Here is a 13168-nt window from a genome sequence, read left to right as displayed (position 1 = left end):
CCGAGTGTGTTTTGCTGGCGAAACATTACAAGGATAAGAAGTGGCGCTGATAACCCAGGAAACACATCATCACCAGGCGCTGATAGGAGACCCCCTGTTTCACGGGGCAGATTCAGAACTACGGGACAATACAGCTCTACAAGGTATGGCCTTGAACTTTCTCCAGTGTTAGAAGCCTTTCTGTTCCTTTTCACAGGGCCTGTTCTTTTTCTTTAGATTGCGCACAGTTTCCACAGGAGAAATTGCTAACTAGTGTTCAGACAAGGTCAGGCAAGGTTAGAAAAAAGGCAAGAAGATAGCATGGGAGCCTCCCACTCTGTGATGACCACCTTACAGTCGGTCCTGAGGCAGCGTGGCTTGAAAATCTCCACCAAGACATTAGAAGGCTGTGTAAAAGAGATAGACCGCATAGCACCGTGGTTTGTGTGCTTAGGGTCCTTAACTATCCCCTCTTGGGAGAAACTCGGGGGAGATTTAGTTAGGGAGCAGGAGAATGGCAAACTTAAAGCAGGAACTATGCCGTTCTGGAAGCTGATAAGATCGTACTTAAAGAATGAGGAATGTCAACAAGTAGCTAAGGCAGGGCAGAAAATTCTGGACGAAATTCAAGAAAGCCTATCAGAGGTAGAGCAGGGAAAGAGATTAGGAGTCAAAATGGAAACATGGTGCACCAATCAAGCATACAGGCCTTTCCACGGGTCTTGAACCCGAGGAAAAGATTATGTTGGGATAGAATGCCCAGGGAGAGTTTAGAAAAGGAGAAAAGAGAAAAACGAAAGATAATATGAAATATAAAGATACAAAAGATAATATAAATTATAAAGATACAAAGGATAAAAATTAAAATTAAGTCAATTTACCCTCCTCTCAAGGACTTTGACTAAAGAAGCAGCTTTCATTAAAGGCTTGAAGATAACTCTCAGGGTCACTGTACCTCCTCTCATTCTCTGGCAGTATTCCCAGAAGAAGGAGATAAGGAAGTTAGAGTCTGAACATGAGGGAGAGAAAATACATTTAAAAAAAAAAAAAGCAGTTGTCCCCTGTTTGGGATCTTTTAGCAAAAGAGAGAGAGAGAGAGAGAGAGAGAGAGAGAGAGAGAGAATGAAAATAAGCTATTTCAGAGCGCTCCTGGGGAACAGAAGAAAGATGGGAGACGTCCTGTTTTCTCTCTGACTCCTATGGAGATTTTCTTAGCTCTGGTTAAAATATCTGTGTCCCTTTGAGACACCAAGTTCTATTCCCTGTCTGTCTATTATCTGTTTTTGGTGCACCAAAACAAATTGTCCATATGTCTGTCAATTCATGTTTGTTTTTGTTTTGTGGTTTGAATGGTTATTGTTCTGTGTTTCATGTTGAAAAATATAAATGGTTAAAACTTGTTTTAAAAACAGTTTCAATTTGCACAAGTACAAGTTGATAAGTTAGCCGCACTGTGGCTGGGAGCCAAGTACAGCTGGAAAAGCCTTGCTGAAGGGTCGATTGTAAACGGAGCTCTTAAAGGGGCAGGCAGCCTTTTGCTTGTAACAGAAAGTTAGCTTAAATTTGGGAACTCAAGGTTAGAATCTTTCTAAACAACATGAACAAACACAAGAAAACAGGTCTTTAAGGATACTTCAACATAGAGATAATCTTTGAACCAAGACTCTGGCAGAGTGTTCAGATTGAGAAAAGTTTGCATTTGGGTTAAGGCTGAGCTCAGAGAGGAGCAGCTTCAGCTCGGCTTGTGTGACACTTCTTAGAGCCTTATTATAGACCTAGCCAGATGTTGTTCTAAATAAAATTTAAATTCAAAAGTTTATAAAAGGTCAATCAGGCTATAAAACTTATAAAGGCATTTCAAAATGACTTGCCTACTTCATATAAAATTATTATAGATTTAAAAGTTTAATTTTTTCCATTTGTAAAGAGTTTACTTCTAGTGAACTGGTGACCATTAAAGGTTTTTGCCCCTAGGTATGGCTAACATAGCTTAACAATATGTAAAAAATGTTTATTATCAGCTTCAATACAAGAAGCAAAAGGTTTAAATCTTTCAGTATATATTGTTTCCTAAGTGAAAAGTATTTTATTAGCTAATGTCTCTAAATAGAAGTTTAAAGTTCTGGAGAATAGTTGTTGCTTCATAAGATTCAGAGGCAATATCTTTTTTAATAATTAAGGTTTCAGTCATACTGGAAAATTGGTACAAATTTACTTCAAAATTTTATTTCCAAAAGCTTACAAGATATGTTAGTTGGCTAAGACCTCACCTTAAACTTGCCACAGGAGAACCTAAGCCTTTGTTAGGTGCTATCAAGTGAGATTCCAATTAACTGGTGAGAACCAAAAAGGCTTTAACAGAAAGTAGAAGAAACTTCTGTAATCTATTAGTATAAATTGTAATTAGTGGTAATCAAATATTAGTTACATATTCTAGTTATTTTTATTAAATGTGTCCACAGCTATTTTTTGGCAAAAATAAACATTAATGTAAAATCATCCTTCTTCACCTCAATTTTTAACATCCTATTATAAGACTGCTGTGGTGCTAATTAAGAATTAAGAATTCCTTGTTCCAAACAGCAATTGGTTATTGCAGAATATTGATATTTGACCTATTACATACCATCATTTTAAATAAAATTGATACTCATCCTAAGATAAGTTAAAAATTGCTTATGCATGCTTTTGTATCTTCATGCATGCTTACATCCCATTTACTGTATTTAAAAACAACCCTTCTATGGGAAAAAAGTATATATAAATTAAATCACATGATTATTCTTTTGAGTTTCCTCCTGTTTCAGCACAGATAATTAAATTGTGTGCTGAAGATGGGTGTTTAAAAATGTTAAACAATCAAACTTTAAGTTTTATATTAATAGTTAATATTATATCTCAGAGCTTGCAATTGCTTATGCAACTTATAAAAAAAATACTGTTTCTTTAAGAAAATTGTTTTTGGGCAGTTAAGAACTTGTCCTAAGTTGCCTGAAAAAGACCCCCAGGATTTGCTTTTGTGTTATAGAGGTTTACATAAAACTTTGACTAATAAAGATTACAGATAGCTCCTGAAAAGATATAAACTCAAGATTCTTATATTTATTTGGGTTTTAAAAGATAGTTATTTGTAGAGACAATTTAAAGATTTTCTCTAATTTCTGATTAATAAATAAATAAATTATACACAAGTGACTATAATGACTTTTCAAGGATTCTAGTTATAATCTCTCTTCAAGAGAAACAATTGAAAGTGTAACTAGTCACAGTTCATGTTATATTAAAACTGACTAACAGTTCAGTATCTAAAATTTTGATGAAAATACAAGATTGTATTTTGATGCGTGAGCACCCTTTTTATATTCAACATATTAGAGCACATGCATCATTACCTGGCTCCTATTCAAGGAAAAAATTCCTAAGCTGAAGTTAGCCACTGACAAGAAAGACTAAACAGATAAGTCCTAGCTGTTTATTTTGTAAATCTAAATAGTATATATGACTGGGCTGAATAGCCACCCTAGAAACAAATGTTCTGTTCTTGTTAGTCAAAAACATTCATGACAGTTTTGTCATCAGATGAATGTGACTCATCTTACTGGCCTTCCTTATAATCCTCAAGGACAAGGCATTGTAGAACGTGCCCATCGCACTCTCAAGTCCTATTTAATTAAACAAAAAGGGGGATAAAGGCTATGACGCCAAAGATGGCTCTATCCCTTATAATATTTACTCTTAATTTCTTAAAATTGGATGATGCTGGGAGGTCACCAGCTGAAAGGCACAGACAATGGCCTCAATTGCTCAATGAAATGGTCAAGTGGAAAAATATCCTTGATAATAAATAATATGGCCCGGATCCTATTTTAATAAGATCCAGGGGAGCTATATGTGTTTTTCCACAGGAGGAAGATAATCCCTTTTGAATTCTGGAGTGCCTCACTCGAAGGATCCAGCTCTTGGACAATGAATCACAGGAACAAGATCCCAAGACATCGATGGATCATACTCCTCATGCTGGGGATTCTGGTTCCTAGTATATCTGGAGAGTTAAGAAGGGGAATTATGTCAACTTTCCCTCTTCCTATGCCAGTTATGCATAATGCACAAATATTTCCATGCTTTTTCACTACAGATAAAGAACTGGGACTTGCTTATTTACCCTTAGATGAAACAGATTCAGGCTTTACTAGGAAATAGAACCTCTTCCTACAGGGAAGCCTGTGCTTTATGTTAATTTCCTCGTTATAAGATAAGAGCCCTCTATTGTTGGTGGGATTGCAAGCTTGTACAACCACTCTGGAAATCAGTCTGGCGGTTCCTCAGAAAATTGGACATAGTACTACCGGAGGATCCCGCAATACCTCTCCTGGGCATATATCCAGAAGATGTCCCAACTGGTAAGAAGAACACATGCTCCACTATGTTCATAGCAGCCTTATTTATAATAGCCAGAAGCTGGAAAGAACCCAGATGCCCCTCAACAGAGGAATGGATACAGAAAATGTGGTACATTTACACAATGGAATACTACTCAGCTATTAAAAAAATGAATTTATGAAATTCCTAGGCAAATGGATGGACCTGGAGGGCATCATCCTGAGTGAGGTAACCCAATCACAAAGGAACTCGCACAATATGTACTCACTGATAAGTGGATATTAGCCCAGAAACTTAGGATACCCAAGATATAAGATACAACTTGCCAAACACATGAAATTCAAGAAGAACGAAGACCAAAGTGTGGACACTCTACCCTTTCTTAGAAATGGGAACAAAACACCCATGGAAGGAGTTACAGAGACAAAATTTGGAGCTGTGACGAAAGGATGGACCATCTAGTGATTGCCATATGCAGGGATCCATCCCATAATCAGTTTCCAAATGCTGACACCATTGCATACACTAGCAAGATTTTGCTGAAAGGACCCAGATATAGCTCTCTCTTGTGAGACTATGCCGGGGCCTAGCAAACACAGAAGTGGATGCTCACTGTCAGCTATTGGATGGGTCACACGGCCCCTTATGGAGGAGCTAGAGAAAGTACCCAAGGAGGTAAAGGGAACTGCAACCCTATAGGTGGAACAACAATATGAACTAACCAGTACCCGGGAGCTCTTGTCTTTAGCTGCATATGTATCAAAAGATGGCCTAGTCGGTCATCACTGCTAAGAGAGGCCCACTGGATTTGCAAACTTTATATGCCCCAGTACAGGGGAACACCAGGGCCAAAAAGGGGCAGTGGGTGGGTAGGGGATTGGGGGGGTTGGTATGGGGGACCTTTGGGATAGCATTGAAAATGTAAACGAGGAAAATACCTAATTAAAAAAAAAAGAAAAAAAAGAAAATTAAAAAAAAAAAGATAAGAGCCAATGTATATCCTTGCATTATCAATCAGCAGCCTGGTTAAGAAAGAGCTCTTGGGGTGTAACGACTGATATAAAGGCTGATACCATAGTTATTAGAGGATGGTGGCCTAGCCGAAAACCTGGAAATAAGCTGCCTTCACAACCAAGAATGGCACCCTTTTGCAAGGAAGGGTCCATGGAAGATATAATGTTACCTTGGACAGGTTGCCAAGCTAAAAAATATACTTGGGCAATAGAGAAATATTTTTCCTTTTCCCCAATATATTAGTAGAGTATAATGATACTTTTGCTGGATATGATTTTAGTACTATGGACCCCCTCCGAACTAATACTAACCCTTTTGATCAGTGGTTGCTTTGTGGGGTTAATGGAAGCTGTACTGATCTCGCCCCCATGGGCAATGATTGGAGGAGGTTCTAGTGAGAAAGGAGAATTGACCTTTGATTGGAAAGGTACCTTGAAGACCGGTCGGTCTGATAAGCAGAGTCCAAATTCTTTTAAATGGACCACCTCCAATGTTAGATATAAAGAACAGAAAGAGGTAAATTTTACCGCCACCCCAGTATGTGTATGGCCCCCGTTTTTATGGGTGGTAAGTAAAACAAGCTTGAATCAGAATCAGGTAGAGATAGATTGCTCACAAGAAAAATGTTTTTATGCCCTATGCTGGGATGCCAATAAATATCCTTTTGCTTTGGTTACTCGCATGCCTAGATTTGTTCCTGTTCCTGTAGATGCCCCTAATAGCTTGACTTTGTTTCGAGGGAAAAGAGATTTTAGTATTTCTGCTATCATAGTTGGACTGGTGGCCACAGCGGCGGTTGCAGCCTCTGTCACAGCCTCAGCACTTGCTCTATCTACTACTGTTCAAACAACACAAACTATTAACGAGCTTTCTATGACGGTCACAATGGCCTTAGATAAACAGGCCACAGCCAACTCACAGATACAAGGAGGGTTGATGTTGATAAATCAATGCATCGACCTAGTCCAAGAGCAGGTGGATATTCTTTGGCAGTTGGCTCAATTGGGTTGTGAATACAAGATGCCTGGTCTTTGTGTTACTTCTGTTCGGTTTGAAAATTCTACAAGAGCAGCAAATTTGTCTAAAACTTTGTCTCGTTATATGTTACAGAATTGGACCATGGAATTTGAGCAAACGCTTCGAGAGTTGAGAGTTGCTATTCTACAAGTGAATTCTACGCATCTTGACCCTTCGCTGACGAAGGGCTTCTCCACCTGAATTTCCTCTGCATTTTCCTACTTTAAGGAGTGGGTGAGGGTAGGCTTGTTTACCGTGATCCTATGCGGTGGAGCGTTGCTTTTGCTCTGGATGGTCTGTAAACTTAAAGCCCAAACAAAAAGGGACAGGATGGCAATAACCCAAGCACTTGCAGCACTAGAACACGGTGCCTCCCCTGGTATATGGTTATCTATGCTTAAGCAATAGGTCGCTGGCCACTCAGCTCTTGCACCCCACAAGGCTAGTCTCATTGCACAGGATAGAGTGAGTGTGCTTTAGCAGCCCGAGAGAGTTGCACGGCTAAGCACTGCAGTAGAAAGGCTCTGCGGCATAAAATGAGCCTATTCTAGGGAGACATGTCATCTTGTATGAAGGTTAAGTGTCCAAGTGTCTTCCCCCAGGAAAAACGACACGGGAGCAGACCAAGACCCCTCCGGGTGATGAGCCTGGGAGAAGGTTTTGTGTAATGCCCCTATTTTGCACACTGGGGATTTGACCTCTATCTCCACTCTCAGTAATGGGTGGCCTATTGCTCTTAAATAAAAGAAAAGGGGGAGATGTGAGGAGCCGCCCTTGCAATCACCATTACAAGATGGCACTGATATCCGGTGTTCTAACTGGTAAACAAATAGTCTGCGCATGTGCTGGGGTATTTTTCCATGCCTCGTGCCCTGCCTGTCCCGTGGCGTCATCTGGGCTAATGGTGAGCAGCTAATCAGGAGTTGACACGTCTCCAACCGCTCTTTGTGGGTTATAAAAGGACTGAGTTTCCTGTATTTGAGGTCTTCCTGATAAGTAAGCAATAAAGCTTTGCCATAGACGGATCTGGTTGTCTGAGTGTGTTTTGCTGGCGAAACATTACAAGGATAAGAGAAGTATCCACTGGTTTTACTTGTAGCTAGCTTTATTATTCCCATTTGTTCCCTCATCATAATAATTCTCTATGCAACCTGGCTGGGGATTTCCGTTCTCTCTGTTGATATTGATGTACACTTAGAACAGGCCCATATCATAAATTGTACCTAGTTTACTGCACTTTGGGATACCAGGTCTACCTTGCCTTAGTGACCTACACTGTGGCATTCTTGGCTAGGAATTTCCCTGACATATTCAATTAAGCCAATTTCTTGACTTTCAGCATGCTGGTGTTCTCACTGGCTGGGGTATATTCCTTAATGTCCACCATAACACCCAGGGTATGGATGTGGAGGCTGTTAAGGTGTTCAATATATTGGCATTTCACCCACACCTGAGAGGGTACATCTTTATCCCCATGTGCTTTGCAATTTTGTTAAGGCCAGAGTTAAATCATCTTCAAGATTTAAGGAAAAAATTCTCTCTGAACATATATACTGTGAATTGTAAATGAAAAATATAATATTGGTTTGGAAGCACCTATTAACATTCAGTACATATCAAGATATATACATTAGATAGTGTTTCTCAGTGTTTCTTTTAATGATTGTGTATAATGGAAAAAAACAAAGCAAAACAAAACATAAATAAATTCCTATACATTGTCTCATATTATCATCAACTGATTCACTGATTTTTCAAGGCCCTGCTTTTGGATATTATTGCACATTGGAAGTGTTCTTTTCCTACTCTAATCCAGAATAACAGTTTACGTGAGCTCAGATACCTTATTCTGGTATCTGTGCGAATGTTTGGCTTTCTTGTTAGAGTTCTAGATAGAACACAGAAAGTGTGCGGATGAATGAATGTTGCAAATGACATGCCAATATCTTCCCCTTTGCAGGAGGGAAGATAAGTGACACATTACTCATCCTAAGTATTAGAGGAGCAGAACTTAAGAGAGAGAAATATTTTAACTATCACATAGAATATTGCAGAGCATTGACAGAAATCTAGTAATTATATCATGTATTACTTTTACAGAGGAACTGCTTGCAGTAGGCAGCCTCTGATTTATGAATTCACATACTTGCAAGAAAAGTTCCAAGGGATCAAGTGCCCTATATTCCAATTCTTGATTCAGAGTTTTACCTACATTTACATTCTCACATAACAACACACTCAAAAAAGCACACATACTTATAACTGAAATTACATAAAATTTTACTTGATTTTTACAAAGAAACAACATTGGTACACTGATTTTCTTTTGTCCCATTCATTGGATATACATTTTCTCACCTGCTATACTCTGAATATGGATTGTTCTCTATAAAACTCCCAGCTCCTCTCAACATAGCTTTTCATCTGGGTCCACTCCAATTACATCTTTCATTAGAAAGTAATCAGGAGTCTATTGGATATAAATTAAATTTATATTTAAAATATATTGTTTGTGTAAGGTGGATGTAATGAGTAATATCAGGGATTTATTGTTGTTTTCATTTCCCTAACAACTAAGGACTTTGAATGGTTAAGATCAAAATTCAAGTTATAGCACATACTGGTGAGAACTTGGAGAAAGAGGAACAGTCATCCATTGCTAGAGGGATTGCAAACTGGTACAAGGTCTCTGGAAATCAGTATGGAACTTCCTTAGAATATTGGAAATGGTTCTATCAGAAAGTCCAGCTATAACACTCTTGGGTGTATGCCCAAAAGATGATACATCATACCACAAGGACATGTGCTCCACTATGTTCATAGCATCTTTATTTGTAATAGCTAGAGGCTGGAAACAACAACCCAGATGTCCCTCAATCAAAGAATTGATAGAGAAAATGTGGTTCATTTACACAATGAAATACTATTCATCTATTGTAAATCATGAATTTTCAGGCAATTAGATGGAACATAAGAATATCAAACTGTGTGAGCTAACCCAGTCTCCCAAAAGACATGCATGGTTTGTACTCACTGCTAAGTGGATATTTGCCAAAAAGTACAGAATACTCAAAATACACTCCACAGACCTTAAAAGTTTAACACATAGGAAGGCCTAAGTGAGAATGCTTCAATCCCACTTAGAAGTGGGAACAAAATTGTCATAGAACATAGAGCAAGATGGGGGAGACAGATGGGAAACAGAACTACCTCAGATAGCTGTGGATGGGGGTGCTGGAGAGAAGTCCAGAGAATTAGAGAGAATGGAAATGTACAGCCTCTGGGGGAGTGATGTGGGTGGACCCTCTAGAAAGTACTAGAGATCTGAGAGATGAGAGACTCCCAGAACTCAATGGAGGTAACCTTAGCCAAATGACCCAAAAGTTGGGAAAGGAAACTCAAAGAGTCCATCTCCAGTAGATAGATATGGCCTCAAGTGGAGGAACAGGCTTATCAACCCAGAGTCAAAATTTCTGACTCAGAAATTTTCTGTCTAAAATAATTGCAGGGACAAAAATGGAGAAGAGAACAAAGGACAGTCCACTGACTGTCCCAACTTGTGATCTGTTTCATGGGGGTTCAGGGAGGGACCAAGGCCTGACACTATTACTGATGCTATCATGGGCTTAAAAAGAGCATCCTATCACTGATGCCAGCAGTCTCAACCAAGGCAGTCCTCTGGGAACTCCCAAAGACTGAGATACCAACCAAGCAACATATATGGGCAAGGACCCCAGGCACATATATAGACGAATACTGCCTGGACTGGCTGCAGTGGGAGAAGATGTGACTAATCATGAGATACTTGAGGCTCCAGGGAAGGGAGATGCCTTATGTAAGGGCAGATGGGGAGGTTAGTGAGCACTCTAACAGAGGCAAGGGGGTGGAGGAATAGGATGAGGAAATTCTGGGAGGGGGAACTGGGGACTTGACCAATGGCTGGAATGTAAATTTTTAAAAATTAGAAAGAAAAAGACATTAAAGGAATAGACTGATGGCTTACCTGTTTAATAGTTCTTGCTTTTGAAGAAGATCTTAGTTTAGTTATAAATCCTACTGGTTTTTATAACTACACAACACTCTGTAACTGCCATTCCAATGTATCTTCTGCCCTCTTTTGGCCTCCATAGGCAGTGCATACATGTGGTGGACACACATGTGGGGACATCCAAAACGACTGCCACAGTTCAGGGTGGCATTTCAATAGAAATCACAATGGAGTAAAAGAGTCTGCCTCCATAATAGAGAGAATGCACATTCCCAAGTCATTTGACACAGTATACAAATAGAATAGAAAATCACAAGCATCAGTATACTCAATTTATCCAATAAGTAGTTCTGCAAACGTACTGAAAAAAAAATATTTAAACTGACAAAGACATAATTCAACCAAAGTGTGAAACAAATTCTTATTCATAGTAACTAAGATAATACAATGAACTCCATAGCAAAATTCTATTTTAAGCCAAAGCAGTATCAATCATCTCCAAAATGCATCTAATGGTGCTGGGCAGATGGAGTTCAAGACCCCAATTCATTTCTAGTGGCAACAGAATTCAGTGTAGCCATTGTGGGCACAAATATAAGGTCCTTCAAAAATTACAAATTAAATCCAACACTCTATCTGTGTCACTCATTGTAATCTAACCAAGTTACATAAATTAGCCTACCAGACATACATCTGGGTTGTTGCAATGTTCAAATGCAATTTGAAGTAAATGGAAAATATAAGGTATATAGTAGCATAAGGACTAAAATTCTCACATAAATCACATTGAAATTCTCTCATTTCTTTGAGTAAAAACTATGAAATCATTCTCATCTAAATGAGGTGTGAGCAAACATAAACTGAAGAAATGTTTCATCAAAAGACACAGATTGCCGGTGACCAAAAATCAGGCAAGAGATCAGCAGTATAACTCACTGAAAGTCTGCACGGGTACTGATATTGGATAGAAAGGGTGTTGAATTTGTACAGTTCCAGACATTACTGGAAGTGGCATAATTACAGGTTCTCCAGATGACAGGAATCACAGGAAATTTGAGGAGATTTGACAAACATGAGTAGGATACAATAGTATATATAAAACAGAGAATGCTCAACTCCTGGCTCAATGTTGCATGTGAGACTGGCCTTCCCTAGACCAGACAATGAAAGACATAATGTCCCATGATTCAATTCAAAATCTGATGATACGGAACTTTTATGACCTTCTCAACTCTTATCTTACTATGGAAGTTCTGATGAAATCCACTATCCTGATTATCAATTGTGTCTTACAAATGGCTGCTGACATCTGGTTTGGCCCAAGCTGCTCAGGAGATTGTCCCTGAAGTGTATGCCATGGATACTGATGAAATCATGGCAGCTGGGGATGGTTAATGTGATCTTCACAACATGTTTTCAGAAATGTTTTGATCAAAAGTTTTCAGACCTCAGATGCAGAACTTAAGGCCAGGTTTGTCCAGATGTATCCAGGGAGTATGGCACAGGATGAGAGGCACGGAACTATGGAATATAATTAAATGGATCTCCAGACAGCAATAACCTTTAAATAGACACATAGATGTAAGTGTGTGTATGTGATGTTTGCATAAGAAACGGATTTCACAACAACTCCATCTTAGATCCAACAGACATGAAGAAGCTGTGTGATTTCACTCCCTCCTTCTTGCTCCTGAAGTTTTCTCTCATCTTGTGCAGTTTGACTGAACCTAGTTGTTTTTGGAGAATACAGAATAATGAAGATAATAATGGGGATTTGCGAGGTGACTGTGGTTTTGTTCTTCTCACACAAGAGGGACCTATAGATGAAAAATTTTATAATTATGTTATCAATTTTAGGTAAGTCATTAAGTTTATTTCTTTCTTCAGTGTCATGAGTTAGAAATATGTAGCTATGTACACAAACTTTGAGATTCAATCCTTTTCTTCTCAGTGCAGCATTAGCAACCACTAAAATTATATAACACATCACTCACTATTTTAATATTTTGAAATGTGTCACTGTTTAATTTGGTTTTAATACATTGGGCTCCAATTCACATAGCTAATAGTAACAAGTGTACTGGGAGAGTTTGCTGGGACAGATGAACACATTTCATATGAAGAAAAGATCTCAGTGCTCAGATTTCACTTAAAGTATTGGGAAGAATTAGGAAGACTGAGGTGTTAGGAGAAATCTGATAACTTTTTTAGTAGATTGGCATAGTAACATTCCCACTAAAAGGTAACATCAAACTGATATGTAAATGAGCCTAAAGAATTATAATCTATTTATGTGGTATATTTTATTATTTTATATTTTTATATGGATACATAAATTTAAAAGAAATGCATCTTAAAATAATTATCATGTTTAATAAACATTAACATTTGAAAATATTAAAAATATTCTACAATCATCATGAAAATATTATCACTGAAAGATGTTCTCAGTGTGTATGAAATCAGCATTTTTAAATTAATTATTTTATTCATTTAAATTCTAAAAATTGCCCCTATCCCAGTGCACCAACCCAGAGCTCTTAACCCCACCCCCTCTTTTTGGTCTCTGAGAGGGTGCTCCCACCAACTCTTCCACCACATTCCTACCCCTACAAATACTCCCATACCTCTTACCCCTATCCCCCTAGCATCCCTCTTCCCTGGCACATCAAGTCTTTACATGATTAGGCACATCCTCTCCCTCTAAGGCCAGAAAAGGCATTTCTTTGCTGCATATATGCCATGGGGACACCAACCAGCCCATGTATACTCTTTGTACTAAGGCTGGAT

This window comes from Mus musculus, chromosome 9 (genome assembly GCF_000001635.26).
Source record: "Mus musculus strain C57BL/6J chromosome 9, GRCm38.p6 C57BL/6J".
Taxonomy (NCBI): Eukaryota; Metazoa; Chordata; class Mammalia; order Rodentia; family Muridae; genus Mus; species Mus musculus.
The sequence above is the reverse complement of the archived record's forward strand: the minus strand, read 5'-3'. Positions refer to the sequence as shown.